The following is a 10,369-nucleotide window of genomic DNA, read 5'->3' on the forward strand; positions in this document are numbered from 1 at the left end:
CAGCCTCGCCTGGCCCCTGTGCTGGTGGCACGTAAAAAGCACCCACTACACTCATGGAGTGGTTGGCGTTAGGAAGGGCATCCAGCTGTGGAAACATTGCCAGATTAGACTGGGTCTGGTGCAGCCTCCTGGCTTCCCAGATCCCAGTTGAACCGTCCAACCCATGGTAGCATGGAAAGCGGACGCTAAACGATGATGATGATGATGATGACATCATTGAAATCTCAAAGCCATGAAATGATGCAGGATTGATTTTACATGGTGCGAATACATAAACTTTACATTTGACAGAATAATCTGAATGCTAAAAGGTTAAAGTTTGCACCTGAATTTAGAGTTTGCATTTAAAGGTAGTTTTCAGCTTAAATTACTGTTCAGTTTTAGGATGCAGCTGAAGTTAAAGTTTGTAGTCGAATTTACACTCTCTCTTTACTCTTTTACTTGTTTCAGTCATTTGACTGCAGCCATGCTGGAGCACCGCTTTTATTCTTTGTAAGCCTAGTACTTATTCTGTCGGTCTCTTTTGCCGAACTGCTAAGTTACAGGGACGTAAACACACCAGCATTGGTTGTCAAGTGATGTTGGGGGGACAAACACAGACACACAAACACACACATATATATATACATATACATATATATATATATATATATGTATATGTATATATACATATACATATTCCTTTTTTTCCCTCTTATCATTCATTTGATGTTTTCCCCATCTCTTCCTTCTTCTTTTCTTCTAATTCTTCTACATCTTCCTTTTCTCCTCCCCTCCTCCTCCTCTTCTTCTTCCTCCTTCTCCTCCTCTCTTATCTTATCTTACCATTTTTACCAATATATACATATACATATATATGACGGGCTTCTTTCAGTTTCCGTCTACCAAATCCACTCACAAGGCATTGATCGGCCTGAGGCTATAGTAGAAGACACTTGCCCAAAGTGCCACGCAGTGGGATTGAACCCGGAACCATGTGGTTGGTAAGCAAGCTACTTACCACACAGCCACTCCATGGGAGGAAGAAGCAAAGGAACAGTTTGCATTTAAAGATAGTTTTCAACTTAAATCAAAGTTGAATTCTAGAATGAAGTTGAAGTTAAAGTTTGCTGTTGAATTTTTGGTTTGCATATCAAGTTTGCATTTAAAGATAGTCTTTCAGGTTAAATTGCAGTGGAATTTACTGTTGGAACTGAATTTCAGTTGGCAGATGACATTGTAACTGAAATAGAGTTTGCATTTCTAGTTGAAGATATAACAAATGGTTTATTTGAAGTAACACTTATAGTTACAGAGCTGGAGTTAAGTAATAGTTTTATAGTTGCTGCTGTGTTGTGTTGTTTTATGATTTAAAAGCAATGAAGATTAAGGAGTAAGAAGGAGAGAGAGAGAAATGGGAGAGGGAGAGAGAGAGAGGGAGAGAGAGAAAAGGGGCAATGATGAAATGGAATTTGGAGCAGACAGTGGGGAGACGGAGAGGTTTGCAGAGAAGGCAGCTGCAAAGAAGGAGATGAGGAGGAGGAGGGGGAGGAAATGAGAAGAGGAGAAAAGGAGGAAAATAAGAGAGGAGGAGGAGGAGGAAAATGAGAGGAAGAAGAGGAGGAACAATTAGGAGAAAGAGGAGGAGTAGGACAGGAGAGGGGGAGGTAGAAGAGAGGAGGAGGAGGAAGAGAAGGGGAGGTAGAAGGAGGAGAAAAAAGAAGAGAGGAAGAGGAAGGAGAGAGGAGGAGGAAGAAGAGAGGAAGAGGAAGAAGAGAAGGTGAGGTAGAAGGAGGAGGAAAAAGAATGAGAGGAAGAGGAAGGAGAGAGGAGGAGGAAGAAGAGAGGAAGAGGAAGAAGAGAGGAGGTGGAAGAAGAGAGGAGGAGGAAGAAGAAGAGGACAGGAGAGGAGAAAAGGAAGAAGTAGAAGAGGAGGAGTTGGAGAGGAGAAAAGGAAGAAGTAGAAGAAGAATTAGAAGAAAGGAAGAAGGAAGAGATGGGGGAAAACAACAAACGAATGATAAGAGGGGGGAAAAAAAAAGAAAGAAAGAAGATAAGCGAAGAAGCAAAGCAACAATGCTTCTTCATTCTCTCTCGCAGTTAATCAATTTATATTAGTTGCCATTTTTGGTTTGTTCGTGACTCATGCCAAGCCACAACCAGCTTCAATTTACAACAAGAACGTGACCTTTCAACGATGGAGATGCTGGCTCGAAAATAATATATTTAATAACCTTTTTCTAATGAACACTGCCGAAGAAGTGGTCTGCCATTGTTTAATCTAACCGGCAGCTAGGACCTTGGCTTTTTCGTTTGGTTTGGTTTTTTTTTTTTTTATTATTTTCCTTATGCTGGTTTTTATTTTTTGAAACTATAACAACCAGTAACTTTAACGACTCGACTCGTTTGTTCATTCAACTCATTCGTCTATCATTCAAACGCTAACCAACCAAATGCATTGACGGAAGAAGATGAAAATTAGAAAGGAAAACAAGTGAAATAAAAGAACGTAGAATAAAAGTTTGGAGAGATAAAACAAAAGAAGAGGGAGGGAGGGAGGAAGAAGAATTTAAAACGAAAATATTCTGGAAACAAAGCATGTAAAAGAAACGGTAACAATGACAAGAGGAATAATGACAATGAAGCAATTGATAGCAACAACAACAACAACAACATGTAATAACAGCAACAACAGTAACATCAACAACAACGACAACAACAACAACAACCACAAACAAAACTAGGAAATATAAAATATAGCAATAGAGATAATTATAATAATTTTGTCTTTATTGTTGCCACAAGGGCCATTATTGGGAGTAAAAGACAAGGACATGTAACAAAAAGTGAGGAGGTTTACATTATAACTGGCATTCTGTCGCCTACGATGACAAGGGTTCCAGTCGATCTGATCAACAGAAAAGCCTGCTCGTGAAATTAACTTACAAGTGGCTGAGTACTCCACAGACATGCGTATCCTTAATGTAGTTCTCTGGGGATATTCAGCGTGACACAGAGTGTGACAAGGCTGGAGGAGGCGGAGGAGGAGGGAGAAGAGGAGAGGAGGAGGGAGAGGAAGAGGAGAGGGGGAGGTAGAAGAGAGGAGGAGGAACAAGAGAGGAGGAGGAACAAGAGAGAAGGAGGAACAAGAGAGGAGGTAGGAGAAGAGTGGACGTGGGAGAAGAGAGGAGGTGGAAGAGGAGAGGAGGTGGAAGAAGAAAGGAGGAAAAATTAGAAGAGGAGGGGGAGGGGAAGAGAAAAGGAAGAAGTAGCAGAATTAGAAGAAAGGAAGAAAGAAGAGATGGGGAAAACAACAAACAACAGGCGCAACTCATTTCTACAGCTGAGTGGACTGGAGCAATGTGAAATAAAGTGTCTTGCTCAAGGACACAATGTGTGGCCAGGAATTGAACTCACAACCTTACGATCATGAGCTGGTTACCCTAACCATTAAACCACTCACCTTCACATTAAAATAGTCCTTCCTAGTATAGGCACAAGGCCTGAAATTTCGAAGGATGGGGTGAGTCAATTACATCAAGCTCCAGAGTATAACTGGTACTTATTTTGTTGACCCCGACAAAAGGATGAAAGACAAGGTTGATCTTGACAGAATTTGTATTCAGAATATAAGGACGGATGAAATGGTGCTAAGCCTTTTGTGCCAGCCATGCTAATGGTTCTGCCAGTTCGTTGCTTTGGTTTACATTAAAATAATAAAAGGAAAAGCAATTAATACACACAGTCTACAAAATATGGTAATGTCCTAAACAAGAATACTGCAAAAGCACCAATCAAGGAATCTTCTCTGTTGAGGATTACACAGACTTTCATTAGTAAACGTCATCCCCAAAGTCGTCCCCTTGCTCTAGTCCTTGGTCCTTAAGCATATACTGAATATAGGTCCAATAATTTGAGCAAGGTTCACCACTCTCGCAAATCTTTCAATAAATTTACTGCAGTTTAATCCTTCCTTTTCCATTTTCTCACTGCCTTCTCTGAATGGAACTTGAAGAAAAGCTTGGTTGATGATGAAAGTGTGTGTTCTCAATCCTTTCATTCACATCTGACATGCAACCTCTTTTTTCATAACCACCACATGTGTAAAAAAAACTATTTGTGCTTCTCAAGCAAAGGAAGGCTGTTAAAGCAATCATCATTATGGATTTGGTTAAGAAGATTCGGTCAAAAGGCAGTGAGCTGGCGGAATCGTTAGCACGCCGGGCGAAATGAGTGTACCATGGCCAGAGTTTTAAACCCTGTATTCAACAGCATTATAATAGACAGAAAATTATTGATAATGATACCTTTATTCACACCCTTTATCAATAACACTACCACTCTCCATCTGAAAGAACTGGGAATTCTTCTACCATCTGGAGTTAATGAACTCCTTTCATTCATTCCACATCTGGTATCTAAACTTTCTCCTTTCTACTTCTATAAATGGCTAAATGCTATTTGGTAGACTGATGAAGTCAGAGATGACATCAAGATTTTTATGATTCTTTTGGGTCAGGAATGCCATTTGTATCCTCGTTAAGTTCCTTGTTGGGTTCCTTGATGCAGTCACTTCATCTCATTCCTCGGTAAAAATGCTAACAACCAGCCATTATAGGTTTCTTTCTATAGGTACATCAGCTGTGAAAGTGTATGAACAAGTGGTTAGGATATTCAGTTCACAATCATAATGTCATGAGTTCTATTCTCAATGGCATGTTGTGTCCTTGAGCAAGACACTTTATTTCACATTGCTCCAGTTCACCCAGTTGGCAAAAAATAAGTAGTACCTGTATTTCACAAGAGCAAGCCTTGTCACCTTCTGTGTTCCGCTGAATCTCCCTAAACACTACATTAAGGTTACACACGTCTGTGGAGTACTCAGCCACTCGCACATTCATTTTACAAGTAGGATGTTCCATTGATCAAACCAACTTGAACCCTTGTTGTCTTAACCAATGGAGTGCCAGTTTTTACATCAACCAGCCTCAGCTTCCCTGAGATAAACTCTTCACCCTTAACTGGCCCTTAGCTTCAACTTTAGATGGGGATTTGACAAGCACTGTTCCAAATTGTCTGCTGCAAACAACAATGTTTCACTGTCCCATATTATCAAAGAAATTCTCTACTTAGGCATCTATAAACCTTCCTTTCCTTCGAATTTTCTCTATATCTGTACCAACATGTTACCATGCACATTCTGTCATTCCTGTCCTTTCTAGGGGCAAGGTTCAGATAACTTTTCTGCTCACCTTTCAAACAAGTCCTCTGGATCTTCATAATTGTTCTGTTTTTCATCTCCAGTCACACAGTGCTCATGCTGTGCTTGCAGATGAACCAGCAACTTTAACAAATAGTTTGCTAAAGTTGTTGTTACTGTTATTGCTAGCTATTATTATATCAAAAATCAATGGAAATTGCAGTTGTTATACCTGTGCCGGTGGCACGTAAAAGAACCATCCGAATGTGGTGTTGCCAGCACCGCCTCTACTGGCCTCTGTGTCGGTGGCATGTAAAAAGCACCAACCGATCGTGGCCGTTGCCAGCCTCTACTGGCCTCTGTATCGGTGGCACGTAAAAAGCACCCACTACATTCACGGAGTGGTTGGCGTTAGGAAGGGCATCAAGCTGTAGAAACACTGCCAGATCAGACTGGAGCCTGGTGCAGCCTTCTGGCTTCCCAGACCCCAGCTGAACCGTCCAACCCATGCTAGCATGGAAAACGGACGTTAAACGATGATGATGATGATGATGATTTTTGCAAATCCCAAACACTTGAATGTTAAACAGTCCAGTCAGATAGGGAACAGTCAACAAGTTACCAAAGGAACCCTTACTGCTTCCTCTCCTATGCCTTACATAGACAAGACTTCCTTTAAAATCCTTGCTGTACCAAGAAGTGCTGTCTCTTTCTTTTCCTCTCCTTCTTAATACTATTGTTATTATTATTATTATTTGCTGTAGCCCATCTTTTATACCAAGACAAACCAATGTACATGATAATACTTCCATTCAATTAAGATCAGAAGCCATGAGAACCTATTATTATTACTATTATTATTATTATTATTATTATTATCATTATTATTATTATTATTATCATTATTATTATTATTATTATCATTATTATTATTATTATTATTATTATTATGTGTTTCAGCCCAAAGGCTGTGGCATCATCATCATCATCATTAAAATACATAATGCACACCATCTTAAAGAGCAAGAAGGGAAAGAGACAGAGTTTTGTCAAATGTAGAACACACCATAAATATTGCAATTTCAGATTTCAATGACTTACGTTGTATCATGTGATGAAAGAAAGTTATCTGCAACTGGAAATTTCAAAATAGTCGTTGAAGCAGTGAACTATTTCAAGAATAGAAAGATTTTACATGACAAATTGCTAGAAAGAGAAAGAATTACTTGAACAGTAAATAAGAGAAATCAAGTAAGTTGTAAATAAAGGACACTGGTTGTGGCTGAGTGATTGGAACCTTGCACGAAAAAACTGAATGGCTAATAGTAGCCACTCAGGAACAAGCCATAAGAATGAATTTGATAAAGACAAAGATTGATAGAACTCAGTCAGACAGCAAACACAGAATGTGTAGAAAAGTGAACAAAAGTATCAACTATCAACAGAGTGCAGTAAGCTACCATGGAAGGAGTATAAAAGCAGACATGACTGAGTGTATAAAAATGTGATTTTGGATGTTAGCCATTTTTGTGTATTTGAAGTGATAGAAATGTTGTAAGAACATGAGAGATGAGACTCTAAATATTAATGACAATTACAAGATTTTAGAGCATTTTACGAAAAGAGATTGATCACATTATTGAAGAAAAGAAACTGGATACAATTATGGAAGCCAAAAACAACAAACACTGTAAAATCGTTGACTTAGCAAACCCATATTAAAGAATGGATATCAAGCAAACCAAGAAAACTGAGAGAGAGATGAACAGATTGTAGATTATAAAGATGGAAACCATTTTTACCATGCTCTCTGCAGAACACCCACTGGTGCGGAGGAGACTGAAGAATATTCTAATTGAGACATTTATTGTGAACATGCACAAAAGAAACCTCCTGGTTTCTGCAAGAATCCACAGAAAGATTCTTAAGATTTGAGACTTGTTGTCACCGAACCTAAGAATAATAATATCTCTGCTAATTAACTTAGAATGTTATCATTTCTATATATTAATATTAACAGCAACACAGATTTCATTGTTAGCCTCAAGGGCAATACAGTTTAAATATATGCTAGACAAGACAAAAACATAAACAATACATTATGGCTTTACCAATAATGTTAATACAATATTTGCAGCTGCTTTAACGATAACAAAAGTTGTAATGATGAAGATGGTGGTGGTGGTGGAGGTAGCAATGATGATGTTGATTATAATGATGATGGAAGTAGGAAAAGGAGGAGGAGGTCAATAGTGATAATGACAATGATAATAATGATGGTGATAATGACGACGATGGTGATGAAGACAATGATAGTGATAATGATGACAACAATATTAATAACGGTTCCTGAAATAATAATTTCAATAAGGAGATATGATGATGATCATCATCATCACCATCGGCAGCAGCACCATCATCATCACTGACATCATTGTCATAATCATCATTAACATCGTCATCATCAGCAGCAGCAGCAACATCATCAGCACCATCATCATTATTATCATTACCACCATTTAATGTCAGTTTTCCATACCCAGTCTCAGAATTGAAACCATAATCAAGGGATTGTGAATACAACACCCTTACCACTAGACCACATCCATACAGGAGAGAGAAAAAATTGGAAGCTGATCTTGGTGGAATTTGAACGCAGAGGACTTTAGTGACAGCACTTACCATTGTACCAATAGACATTTAATACTCTGTGCTTTTGGATCGGTCACTGAAGATTTTTTTAAATATTGTACTTCACATTATCAGTTTCTTTAAGCTAAACCCTGTGAAAATAATAATGATACTCTTTTGCTCCTTTACTTGTTTCAGTCATTTAACTGTGGCCATACTGGAGCACCACCTTTAGTCGAGCAAATCGACCCCAGGGCTTATTCTTTGGAAGCCTAGTACTTAGTCTATCGGTCTCTTTTGCTGAACAGCTAAGTTACGGGGATGTAAACACACCATCATCAGTTGTCAAACATATACACACACATACATATATATATACATATTTATATATACATATATACGATGGGCTGCTTTCGGTTTCCGTCTACCAAATCACAAGGCTTTGGTCGGCCCGAGGCTATAGTAGAAGACACTTGCCCAAGGTGCCACGCTGTGGAAATGAACCTGGAACCATGTGGTTGGTAAGCAAGCTACTTACCACACAGCCACATTATAATAATAATCTTTTCTACTCTAGACACAAGGCCCGAAATTTTGTGGAAGGAGACTAGTCGATTAGATTGCCCCCAATACACAACTGGAACGTAATTTATCGACCCCGAAAGGATGAAAGGCACAGTCAATCTCAGCGAAATCTGAACTCAGAACACAAAGACAGATGAAATACCGCTAAGCATTTGGCCTGGCATGCTAATGTTTCAACTAACTTGCCACCTTCTTATAAATAATAATAATAGTAATCCTTCTAGTGTAGTCACAAAGCCTGACATTTTGCAGGTCGGGACTAGTTGATTACATAAACCCTAGAATTTCACTGGTACTTAATTTATCAACCCTGAAAAGATAAAAAGTAAAGTTGACCTTAGTTGAATTTGAACTCAGCACATAAGAAATACTGCTAAGCATTTTGCCCAGCTTGCTAACAATTCTGCAAGCTTACAACCTTATGACGATAATAATAATAATAATAATAATAATAATATAATAATAATAATGATGATGATGATGATGATGATGATGATGATGATGATGATGATGATGATGATAATAATAATAATAATAATAATAATATAATAATAATAATAATGATAATAATAATGATAATAATAATGTTAAGATTCTTTAAAAATTACTACAGGGACATTTCATGAAGGGGGGCATTGCAAATACAGACAAGTAGATACAAGAATGATAGTGTGGGTGACAGTGGTGGTGCTAGTTGTGGTGGTGCTAGTTGTGGTGGTGCTAGTTGTGGTGGTGCTGCTGGTGGCACTGGTGGTGGCAGCAGGTGGTGGTGGTGGTGGTGGTGGTGGTAATATTTTGTCACCAAAAAATAATTTGGAAAATTACATTATGATATTGCCAACATGGAAAATAACAATGGTCGTTAAAGTAACAATGCTTGTGTGTATGTGTACAGGGGTGAATGTGCGTGTGTATGTGTGTGTGTGTGTACGTGTACATGCATGTGTGTGTGTGTGTGTGTGTACGTGTACATGCATGTGTGTGTGTGTTTGCACACACACACACATATATATATATATAATATATATATATATATATGTATGTATGTATATATATTTATATATATATATATATATATATATATATACATATATGTATGTATGTGTGTATACATACACACACATGCATAGATACACATATCTGTATCTATCTATTTATACACACAATGTATATATATATGTATGTATGTATATTTATATATATGTATGTATATATATTTATATATATATGATGATGATGATGATGTGTATTATATATGTATATATATATATATGTATTTATTTATATACATAGACACGCACTTACACAGACTCACACACGCACACACACTTACACACACACACCACACACACACACACACACACACACACACTGAGATAAACAGAAAGAGAGGGTTAATGAGATTTTAGGTGTTAGGCTTAATCTGTCGTTGCCCACTTTAACACTTGAACCACTGCCACCTGTTATTGGCTGAGTTTCGCACCATCCAGTTTCTTACTATCATGGTGACCACATCTTCCCGTCTTATTTGCAGATACCTCAATATTTTCACACTTCTTTCTCTCCTTCTCTATCAACCAAGGAGGAGTCATGGTTACTTCTCAACCGTCTTGGAAACCATGTGGGAAAGGTCATGGCTTTGGCCATCCTCCTCTGGCTAGGATACTTGAAAAGGAAACAGAAATAAGACAGGCAGATGGATAGGACAGATAGACAGACAGACAGATAGATTGATAGATAGATAGATAGATAGATAGATAAATAGATAGATAGATAGATAGATAGATAGATAGATAGATAGACAGACAGATAGATAGAAGGATGGATAGATTGACAGATAGATAGACAGGTAGATAGATAGACAGGTAGGTGGATAGAAAGACAGGTAGATAGACAGACAGACAGACAGACAGACAGGAAGACAGGATAGATAGACAGGTCAATAGGATGGATAGACAGGTCGATAGGATATAG

The 10,369-nt window shown here is 38.1% G+C and overlaps 1 long non-coding RNA gene across 1 annotated transcript; it reads left to right on the top strand.

Annotated features, from left to right (window-relative positions):
* Nucleotides 1-213: 213 nt before the first annotated feature.
* Nucleotides 214-4,633, top strand: LOC118761153. Its single transcript, XR_004997177.1, has 3 exons — nt 214-317; nt 2,242-2,243; nt 4,621-4,633. It is a non-coding gene; the product is annotated as an uncharacterized LOC118761153 (long non-coding RNA).
* The last annotated feature ends 5,736 nt before the right edge of the window (nt 4,634-10,369 follow it).

This window comes from Octopus sinensis, unplaced genomic scaffold (genome assembly GCF_006345805.1).
Source record: "Octopus sinensis unplaced genomic scaffold, ASM634580v1 Contig09709, whole genome shotgun sequence".
In the NCBI taxonomy this organism is placed as follows: Eukaryota; Metazoa; Mollusca; class Cephalopoda; order Octopoda; family Octopodidae; genus Octopus; species Octopus sinensis.